This window comes from Delphinapterus leucas, chromosome 3 (genome assembly GCF_059928025.1).
Source record: "Delphinapterus leucas isolate spDelLeu-1000000601 "Yukka" chromosome 3, BTC_Dleu_Yukka2, whole genome shotgun sequence".
Taxonomy (NCBI): Eukaryota; Metazoa; Chordata; class Mammalia; order Artiodactyla; family Monodontidae; genus Delphinapterus; species Delphinapterus leucas.
The window spans coordinates 155,315,244-155,326,742 of record NC_143131.1 but is presented as its reverse complement, the minus strand read 5'-3'; the positions used below and the strand labels follow the sequence as shown (position 1 = coordinate 155,326,742).

Sequence of the window (11,499 nt, the reverse complement as noted above, 5' to 3'; positions counted from 1 at the left end):
AATTGCTATGATTCCTATTAACATTACCTTTCAGTTTCTAAAGTCTCTATTATCTCTTTTAAAATGAAAAGAATCTTGTAAAAAAACACCTAAAACAAGAGAAGCCTTAACTAAGCAGTTACGTTATTTCAGTTTGAATGCATTCATTTAATACACTTTTCTGAGTGCCAAATATGTGTCAGGCACTGGGCTCACAATTTTATTCCGATAACTAAGAAATACTGGGTATAAACAGAAAGATAATTCTAAAGAATGTGACTTACATTTCCTTTTTAGGTCTTGTATTTTCTTATATGAGTTTAAGAAATATTCCACCAAATCTTAATTGAAACTAAAATGAGTTTGAAAAGTGGCCTAAAAAACTCATAAATTCACCGTTAAGGGTACCACTAAATAAATATTTATGCTAAAATATTTTCATAATTTTTTAAACTTGTAATAAAGTCGATCCTAGTTGCAAGGGCTTAGAGGGCAGTCAAAAAAAAACTGTACTGTGTTAAACATTAAATAATTACTTCATTTTGTGTTTGCTATAAATTTTGAAAATATAAAGGAAAATCAGAGAGAAAATAATATTAGCCTGATATTGATCAGAAGTGCTGGAAGGCAAAATAATGACATCTACTCATTATCAGAGTTAAGAGATGTTATGAATGGGGCATCTGGCACATAGCAGTTCACGAGCAGCAAAAAAAAAAAAAAAAAAACTCCATAAAAGCATTGAATGGCACCCTGCTCACAGTATTTCAGAGCTACATATATGAATCAGAAATCTCAGGAGACTGAGAAATATTTAAATGTAACCCTCCTCACACTGGAATGAAGTACTTTAAAATAAATAGTAGCTGATGTAGACTGACAATTAGTGATAAGGGCACATACTTTTATCCAGATATTTTTACATCTTTAAAACTTGATCTAAATTATCAAGTAAAATTTTACATAAAATACTGAAGAAAAACTGGCATAAGAATAAGTGACATAGGGGCCTATTTTTAATATGTGAAACGATGTACTTTTAGTTTTTGTGCTTGGTGGGATTTACTACATAAAGCATGGATGAGTGTTTGTTATCTCCCTTTTAGACCCTCACTGCATTCAGAGTCCAGTCCTTATTCGCCTTGGTCTTCCCAACACATAGTTGAGTAGGTGTCCAGGAGAAGGGGCTCCAGAAGGCTACTGAATTCAACCAAGCTAAAAGACAAAAGAAAAGAAATACAAAATACATGCATGATTGATATGATTATATAAAATGTGTGTAAACATGGGAGAAGCCCTTTTAACTGGTCTCAATTTAACTAACCTATTGGGTTAACTAAGAATACCAATTTTCTTTGCAAGACTTAAAACTTATGTTCATCAACCAAGGACTGCACCAGGATACTAAATTATGGTCTAATACTCTCCCATTTCTGCCACCACCACATAAGCTGCATGTTTATCAAGAATAATTTGTGCTTTTTCTCAATTTGTTTCCCCCAGGTGTCCTTTTTATTACTTCTTTGTTATTTATATAACCTAATGGAATATGAGCATGGAAAGAGCAGTTCTTTTGAAGTCTGTGCTTAATGGTTTCAAAATACTTAAGCAGGTTACAAACAAAGTCTTGAATTATGTATAGAAAAACATAAATTTAAAAAATTAGGCAGAGGAATATAAAATCTATGAGGATTATAGTCTTGGATCATTTTACAAATACATTTACGTTCTCATTTCACTTAAAAAAGACAAACAACATGGAAATAAAAGACAATGCATTATAAATACAGTTTATACAAGATAAGTAAATTCATGTTAAGATACAAAATAAAACAAAAACAAAAACCAAATAACAGTAAATGTAGCCCTGCTTCAAATTATTATAAAGTGAATGACAGTTAAAATAGTACATCTATATCAAACATTTTTAAATGACTCCCCTCTTTAAATTATTTCTGTCATTAATTGACCGGTGAGGCCAGTCATAGTGAATAAAAAAAGACTACTCTGTCCAAACTAAACATAATGTATGATACCAGATGGCAAAATTTAAAACACTTTCCTAGTACCTCTTCTTACTGGTAAGCCAATTTCTTTCTTTGTGCCCATTCTACCATGAAGGCTTGGCCATGAAGTTTGTTACCTCAGGTAAAAATAGAGCAAGTTCAGCACAGAATAACACAGTCACGATTCAGCTTCAAGTCTCAATGCTGACTTATTTTTTTTCCTATTAGAAAAAACTTATCTAATACCCTATGTCAACAACAATATCAGAATCTCAAAATTCCAAGGGATCTTGTAGCTAACAAGGTAGAAGGCAGTGTTGGATTAAAAAATATATATTAATTAGATGTGTATTTTAGTTAGTGGTCTCACAGTCATTTATATATAACTTTTAAAAAAACCTCTTCTTGCAAGAGAGGTACCTAGAAAATTATTTTGCTTTGAAGGTCTGCTTTTTAAATTGCATGGTGATGCCTCTTCACTTGCTAAGTACCCTGAAAGTTCTTCCCTCTGAAAAGGATTTGCTAGCTGTTGTTTATAGCTAAGGAAAGAGAGTGGCTTGATATGTTTAAGAAGAGAGTAGACATGAGATACTGTCAGGTCTGCACAGGATTGGAGAGGGATCTAGAAGGCCTGGTACACCCCCAGTGGAATTGCTGAGGATTGAGAGCTAAACTTCCTGGGGAGGCTGAGACCACCATGGTAAGGGAATAGGTAGCCATGGGATGGATGCCTTGACATGAAGAGTCTATGCCAGGACCTGGAAAGCAGGCATTTCAGATGCTCTCAGAGCATCTGAAGCAAAGAAAATCAAGATGGAGCCAAGTTACTGCAGAAAGGGAACCACTGTACTCTGAAAAGACCATGAGTTATACCAGCTTTAAGCTACTTCAGCAGCAGGTAGAGCAAGATGTGAAACCATGACTCAGAGTCTAGTAAAGATCACTTATGGTAATCTAGAATTTATTATAAGTCAGGAAGAGAAGAACATGCAGACCATAGGCCCCTTTGTCAAATCTCTGGGCACAGGTAGGTATCCCCGTGCACCTAGAGCGGGCCTGCATTGGGAAGGAAACGATGGAACACCCTTTGAGATGGGATGAATAACCTTGATAGTAAGTGTGAACTATGACTTCACTGAGTATTCACCTCATAATGAATTACATTCCCTTAGGAAGTTTAAGTTTTTCTGAAGTACACTTATGGAGGAATAAAGCATCATATTTTATTCTTTCCACATTTGAGTGGGAGCAAATACAGTTTTTACATATATATATATGTATATATATATACACACACACATACACACTCAAAGATATATACATACAAATCTAAGAATAGGAAACTAAAGTATCTGGGAGGAAAACCATCTTGATCTCTCTGCAGAGAAAAAAATATTTGTTCGATTGATTCTATGGAAATTGGAATGAATGAAAATGTGTAGCTCTAAGAGTCTTCGTTTTACTTATTAAAATGATTTATGAACAGTTTTGAAAAACAGAAACTCTTTGGTATACACCCTCAGAATGTTTTCAGACAGTCATAAGAATTCATGTCCCAGAGTTAAATTATTCTGATAGATGTAAATATCAATATCAAAGAAGTGCAGAATAAAAAATTCTTACTTCTTAAGCGAAAATGGGATATTGAGGCAGTTAACAGCTGAGGGTAAGACGGGGGAACCCATCTTAGATGAGGTGCACAGGAAAAGTATCTCCAAGTAAGAAACATGTCAGGCAGGACAGAAACATGAGAAGGGACTAATTACAAAAGGAGCTGAGAGATAGAATAAAGAAAAAGAAAAGAGAAAGGAAGACAGAAAGGCTGATAGGAAGGCATTCAGGTTAAAGAAAGGAAAGGAAGGAAAGAAAGGGAAAGAAAGAAAGAGAAAGATCCTTCCTCTGGGGGAAAGTGTGAGGCTAGGTGTTGGAAAAGAGATCGGAGCACAGAACTAAAATAAGAACAGAGTAGCTGCAGTGAGACGAGCAAGGTGGAAAGTGACACCAGATGACACTGGAGCAAAGGTCAGCAGCCAGGACATGGCAGTCATGAGAAGGCCTTGCTGTAACTGCAAAAATGTAAGAGCTGTTCATTTTTGAAATACCAAATGTCTGACAGGGCAAAAAGAAATGAGTTCTTTGCCATGATTTAAGAATTCTGTGATCACACTTGCCTTCTAAAGTACGAAAATCCTTTCTATCACAAACACTTCTCACAAACACTTCTCCACTCTGTCGAGCTATGATGCTCTTCCTACCATCAATTCCTAATAATGCAAAGATGCCCAGTGTACGAGCACTGTAGAGTGTGTGTGTGTGTGTGTGTGTGTGGTTTCAGAAAATAATAGTGTTTTTTTTTTTCCAATAGGAACGAGAATGTTTTGAGGCTCAAGAGTCTAGGCACACACAGTTCAACGGATTTACTTTGGGTCATACGCCTGGTCTACCACCTAGATCTACTTTACCATTTTCCTAACTGTGGTCCAGAATAGCCACAGGCCATGAGTTCTAACAGATGTGATTTCCTCCTGTATTTATAATGACTGCTTCCATATTTCTTCCTCTTCTCTTATAAACTCTGCGTCCACAGTCTAATCCCCACCCTCCTTGGAGTCAACTAACAAACCTATTTCATACTCTATTAATGATTCTTTCTTTTTTCATTTTTCCAAATATCTTTTCCAAAGCAGAGATTATTAAATAAATTATTTCCCAGAACACTCAGAAATGATTGAATTAATCAGAAACTTTTAAGTAGAATTGATTTCTGAGGAATACACGAATTTCTGGAAGGGGGCAAATCATGATGAGTTCCTAGACTCTTTTGCAAAATTTGGCAGTTCATAAAATAAATTAGAGGTTTCAACCTGTTTTCTGAGGAAAATAAAACAAAACAAAACACAGTAACTGCAAGCACGATAAACTCTTACAATTAATAAAGTTTCCAAGGTTTTTATTATCTTTATTTTATTTCTATTATAAATAATTGTAAAATATAATGTACTATGAAAGTCCTTTTGTATTCATTAATTGTATTTATACTTAATAACCACTGGAGTTCCCTGATATTTAATTAGATTATTTATTTTTCATTTTGTTAGGTCAGATTTCAGTATCTAAAAGATGAGTGGGGTAGCTGTAACTTCTACTAATGAAGACATTGAGTTTTTGGAGACATTTTCTCTAACCCGTTTTCCCTCAAGTGCTTTGCTTAAACTATTTTTCCAAAGTAAGATAAACTTTTTCAAAGGCTGAATTAGGGTAAGTTGAGACAAACGTATTTCATTTCAGATATCCAATGAAGAATATATTCTTAAAATTGCCAGCAGCAGTAAATGACATACAAACAGAGCAAACAGCACGCTGAGCCCCAGCAAGTCCACCTGTCCTTTGTGTGCATTCTTTTCATCTTTCCCACAGTCTTTAGGTGTCGCTAAAGAGGCTCCTAATAAATTGTTATATAGTCTTAGTATTCCAAAAATTGCAAGGAGGAATCATCGATGTCAAGAATTCTTTGAAAAAGCTACGTAAGAACCGAAGGTTGACACACTCTCTCTCTGAGTGTGGTTCCCAACAGGAAGCCAATGTGTACTGCATGCCTAGGCTTCAGTCCAAGCAATTATCTCTTGGCTAGAGTCAGGATGAGCAGAGATCCAAGTGTCATCGCTAGATGACACTGAGAAGAAAGTGGCATTTGGTGGCTGAATCAAGCAAAACTCTGATCTTTGATTCATGGTGCTGTCTTGTATCCTGGGATGAGCTAAGAAATTAGTGTGTTCCCTTTCATTTGTTGAAAGGAGCAGCCAAGTCTCTGTGGGTGATAGTCTGTTAGGAACTGGAAAATTCACTACACCAGAAATGGGCAGCCATCCTAAATTTTCTATAAGATAAATTAACTTGGACAATATCATTGGAACTTCTACCTGGGGTGATCCAAAGGTAATGATAATTTCGATCAAAAAGTATAAATTCAAGTGTATTTGAGTTAAGAGGGCTCATAATCACTAAGAGAAAAACAACAAAAATATTTTCCTTCAGACTATACTACAAAGCTACAGTAATCAAGACAGTATGGTACTGGCACAAAAACAGGAATATAGATCAATGGAACAGGACAGAAAGCCCAGAGATAAACCCACCCACATATGGTCACCTTATCTTTGATAAAGGAGGTGAGAATATACAATGGAGAAAAGACAGCCTCTTCAATAAGTGCTGCTGGGAAAACTGAACAGCTACACGTAAAAGAATGAAATTAGAGCACTCCTTAACACCATACACAAAAATAAACTCAAAATGGATTAAAGACCTAAATGTAAGACCAGACACTATAAAACTCTTAGAGGAAAATATAGGCAGAACACTCCATGACATAAATCACAGCAAGATCCTTTTTGACCCACCTCCTAGAGAAATGGAAATAAAAACAACCAAATGGGACCTAATGAAACTTAAAAGCTTTTGCACAGCAAAGGAAACCATAAACAAGACCAAAAGACAACCCTCAGAATGGGAGAAAACATTTGCAAATGAAGCAACTGACAAAGAATTCATCTCCAAAATTTATAAGCAGCTCATGCAGCTCAATAACAAAAAAACAAACAACCCAATCCAAAAATGGGCAGAAGACCTAAATAGACATTTCTCCAAAGAAGATATACAGACTGCCAACAAACACATGAAAGAATGCTCAACATCACTAATCATTAGAGAAATGCAAATCAAAACTACAATGAGATATCATCTCACACCGGTCAGAATGGCCATCATCAAAAAATCTAGAAACAATAAATGCTGGAGAGGGTGTGGAGAAAAGGGAACCCTCTTGCACTGTTAGTGGGAATGTAAATTGATACAGCCACTGTGGAGAACAGTATGGAGGTTCCTTAAAAAACTACAAATAGAACTACCATATGACCCAGCAATCCCACTACTGGGCATATACCCTGAGAAAACCATAATTCAAAAAGAGTCACATACCAAAATGTTCATTGCAGCTCTATTTACAATAGCCCGGAGATGGAAACAACCTAAGTGTCCATCATCGGATGAATGGATAAAGAAGATGTGGCACATATATACAATGGAATATTACTCAGCCATAAAAAGAAACAAAATTGAGCTATTTGTAATGAGGTGGATAGACCTAGAGTCTGTCATACAGAGTGAAGTCAGTCAGAAAGAGAGAGACAAATACTGTATGCTAACACATATATATGGAATTTAAGAAAAAAAAAATGTCATGAAGAACCTAGGGGTAAGACAGGAATAAAGACACAGACCTACTAGAGAATGGACTTGAGGATATGGGGAGGGGGAAGGGTAAGCTGTGACAAACTGAGAGAGGGGCATGGACATATATACACTACCAAACGTTAAGGTAGATAGCTAGTGGGAAGCAGCCGCATAGCACAGGGAGATCAGCTCGGTGCTTTGTGACCTCCTGGAGTGGTGGGACAGGGAGGGTGGGAGGGAGGGAGACGCAAGAGGGAAGAGATATGGGAACATATGTATATATATAACTGATTCATTTTGTTGTAAAGCGGAAACTAACACACCATTGTAAAGCAATTATGCTCCAATAAAGATGTTAAAAAAAAAAAAAAAAGAAAACAGATCCTGAATTAAACGCATGTGACTCTGTTGCCTGAGAGAAGGCAGTGCTGATGATTTCACATATATATGAATGTAAACTGAGACTCTAAAGTCTATGCCTGGGACCAGTCCTGGTGCTGCTCTGATTAAGGTTAAATGAGAAATCTCTTTCCCAAAATGGCATCTTTTAACTTTTAATAAAAATTAACTGAAGTGCCTACCATATGTGATGTCCTATACTAAGTATCAGGGATTCAGAGGGAAACACAAATTACCCATAGTCTTTCCATCAAGGGTATCCCCTGTCTGAGGGAGGCGGACGTTAAGCATGTTAAGGCACAAATAAAAATCTAATTATAGGTGGCGATTAGGACTCTACTGAAAGGTGCTGGTGGGAAGTGAGGAGCTAGTGAGAACAAAGAAGTGGAAGTACTGTAGCTTGGGGCGGCAGTGTCTCACTCTGTAGCCAAAGCCCCACCTGAATTTTTTCGCCCTCTTATATGATCACCTTAACAAACTATGCAGTGACGTTTGGTGTGTTTTGAAGACATAGCTGGTGTCTTTGTATGCAATGTTTTAATCTGCCGTAGGAGTTTGCCATATCTGTAATCTCCACTACCAGGTCAAAGGTTCCTGACCAGCCTGCTTCAGATACCTTAATCCGAGTGTCTAAAGAGCCGATGAAAATATTTACTTCTTAATTTTGATATATTTATATACAGCAAAACCAAATTAATGTTCTGCTTAGCAAGAAACATCAACTGAAGCATAATTTAAAGTTTATGAGAACTTTTAAATAATGTCCTTGACTACTCAGCTTTAGAATTCGGCACAAATTATATTTTCAAACTCTCATAGCAAATCTAAACTTAATTAAAAGAATATTCTAAGTGTTTTTGAAAGCCAGTGATAACACTATGATGTCCAAATCCTATACCATTAATATGTAAATAACTGTAAATGTAGTCACGTACTTGAAGTATGTTTTCTGTCAAACCCGTTCAGCTGCAACATGCATTTATTGTAGTACAGTGAAATAAGAAAAAAAACGTAATTATTGGTCATTCCCACCACGACAGTAGGAATCAGAGATATGGGAATAATACTGCTCTCTTGTTAATTCATAACACTCAGAAGCCTTATAGCTAAATCCCTGTGTGCCTCTTTTCCTATAACAAAATTTTAGAAAAGGATGATAAAAAGCAAATAAAAAGGGAATACAGTTTTCCCTTAACTTCAATCAAAGTTGGGTAAATGTCAACATTCTGGAAGAATCCAAGAAACACTTGACAATGGCAAAATGATCAAGAGTGACATAATCAACAAAATTCTATTTTTTTTTCTGTTCTGAAGTTTGAGGAGTTGCACTTACTAACAAGATTACACACTCTTTCGTTTTCATTAAAAAAATAAAAATAATCATGGATGATATAGAGGAGAAATTTACAATCTGTACCTTTTATCCTAAGTTACACAGTTCAAGTTGCAACTGTCAGCTCCAAATATATTTTATAATAAGGGCACAGAGTTAAAATCTTGATGGACAATAATATATCAGGTTGCTATGGACAAAGAATAAGACATTTCCACTATGGCTTCTGGAAACAACCATTATATTGGTGGTCTTCCCTATTCCCCAAGATTAATCAAAAATGACTGTCTTATGTTTGCTTTACACAGGCAGACAAAATCTTTTAAATTCATGATTCAATGTTCAAATAATCTAGTTGATTATTTTAATCACATCACACACAGAAGTACTTCAGTCATCCAATATTTCCCAGGAGGCACAGCCTCAAGTGCCATCTCTAATCTTTTTAGAGCACCCTCTTCTGCTGCCGTTCATTAATTAAACAGAGTTTTGCTGATGATTCTTTTGGCTGCTGTTCCCCTAGAAGCTGCCCGATCTCTTGTCATCATATTGTTTCCTTCATCGCAACCACGCTGGTTCATCATCAATTATTTTCCTCCTTCAGAACTATTTTCCTCTCTTTGACGACTTGATAAATCTTTACAACCAAATTCTGCCTCACTTATTCAAATTACTTTTCTTCAAAGGCACTACCGCTCTGTCTTTGTAATCATTTCCTTATTCCCCAAAGGAGTTTAAGACTCCAACATCAACTACAGACATACATAAGTAAGTGCCCAGATTAAAGAGCAAAATTTCAAGCCAGGAGCCAAGTTTGATACTAATATCCGTGTCATTCAGAAAGGGTCAGGAACTGGGGTAGCAATAGTAATCTATTCATTTATTTTCATTCACTCAATGTATTCAGTGCTATAATTCATTCAGAGCTATATTTATTAAGTACCCGTGTTGTGTCACCACTGTTCTGGACACTCTGGTGGGCAAAACCGAAGTGGCATTTTTGGCAGATTGTGTTTCTCAACAGAGTCATACCCACATGTCCCTCTCATCATGTAACTTTGACATTTCCACCATAGAGGGATGAGGGCCTATGTTCTTTCCCCCTGAATGTGGATGCACTTGAAACTATGGCAGAAGTAACGTTATTTGACTCCTGAAGCTAGATTTACAAAGCCACACAGTCTCTGCCTGGTACTTCTGTGACACTCACGAGTGGCAATAAGTTACTATGTAAGTAGTCTGACTGCTCTGAGGTGGTAGCCATGCCGTAAGGAAACCCAAATAAGCAGCCAGCAAGAAATGAGTACTCCAGTTTTGACTGAGTTCACTACCAAAAGCCATCACCACCTTGCCAGCCACATGAGTGAGCCATCTAGAAAGTGGATCTCAGCCTCAAGTCAAGCATAGAGCAGAACAAGTCATCCCCACAGAGCCCTGCCCGAAATGCAAATTCCATAACTACTGTTGTTTCAGTCACTAAAAACAGTCACTAAGTTTTGGAGTGGTTTGTTACTCAGCAATAGATAACTGCTACATCCCAGACCTCAGAATACTTACAGCCTACAGTGGAAGATACAAAATGTTACCAACTTACATCTCTATGACATACTGTGATATACACCCTGTTGTCATATAGTTCACTCTGTTTGGGTCAGTGGGGTAAGAACAAACACCCTAGGAAGCCACACTTCCAACTGAAACTTCACCTTTGTGTGAAAGAGAAAGAGCTGTTTCTTCCTCTCATAAACTTCACTGCCATTTTCTGGAACACATGGCATATAAACCCAGGATCATCACGAGCATGAGAGTTATGTTTGCAATTCAGTTACAGCTCTAGCCAAAACCTTGACATTCAGAAGGCTCCACAAAGTCAAAGTCCAGGAAACCAGAAAATAATTTAACCCCTTTTGCCAGAACACTCTTCCTAAACCTTAATATAATCATGGACTATTAAATCCCACTGCTGGGAAGCTTTCTTTTTAAACTACCACACCTGGAATCTAATGATAATGATGATGTTCCTACTCTATTGCACCTACTACTGATAATAATACATTTATTGATCGATTACTACTACTAAATATTTTACTAAGCATTGAGTATACATTTTCTCACTTAATCATCAAGTAACCCTATAAGATAAACGCTAATGTTATCAACGTTTCATGGAAAAGGAAATTGAAGCATAGTAAAGTGAACTCAGTTGCCCAAGGCCACCCAACGTGTGAGCAGTGGTATTGTGTTTGAACTCAGATAGCTTCAACCCACAGCCTGTACTCTTAACCACTGTGTACACTGTCCTCTTTTGTACTACGGCAATGCCTTTCTCGGTTTACTCATCTTAACTGCCCAATTGATAGCAAGTTCCTGAGGGCAAGAATCAAGTCTTAGTCATATTTTATCTGTATAACCAATAATGAAGTGCCTGGTAAAATATGTTTGGTGCTATGTAAATAGACATTACATAAACCCATGATGGGATGAACTGTATAAGTCACTTCTCCTTCCTGGTAATATCCTTAACAGGAAGGTGAGGTGATTACAGTAGGT

The 11,499-nt window shown here is 36.7% G+C and overlaps 1 long non-coding RNA gene across 4 annotated transcripts in view; it reads right to left on the bottom strand.

Moving 5' to 3' along the window:
- Positions 1 to 316: 316 nt before the first annotated feature.
- LOC149749824 (uncharacterized) overlaps positions 317 to 11,499 on the bottom strand; it is a 63,204-nt gene continuing 52,021 nt past the window's right edge. For all 4 annotated transcript variants that reach the window (XR_016392540.1, XR_016392539.1, XR_016392542.1 and 1 more), the window contains one exon: positions 317 to 1,194. This is a non-coding gene — a long non-coding RNA (uncharacterized LOC149749824). The remainder of the gene's footprint in view (positions 1,195 to 11,499) is intronic.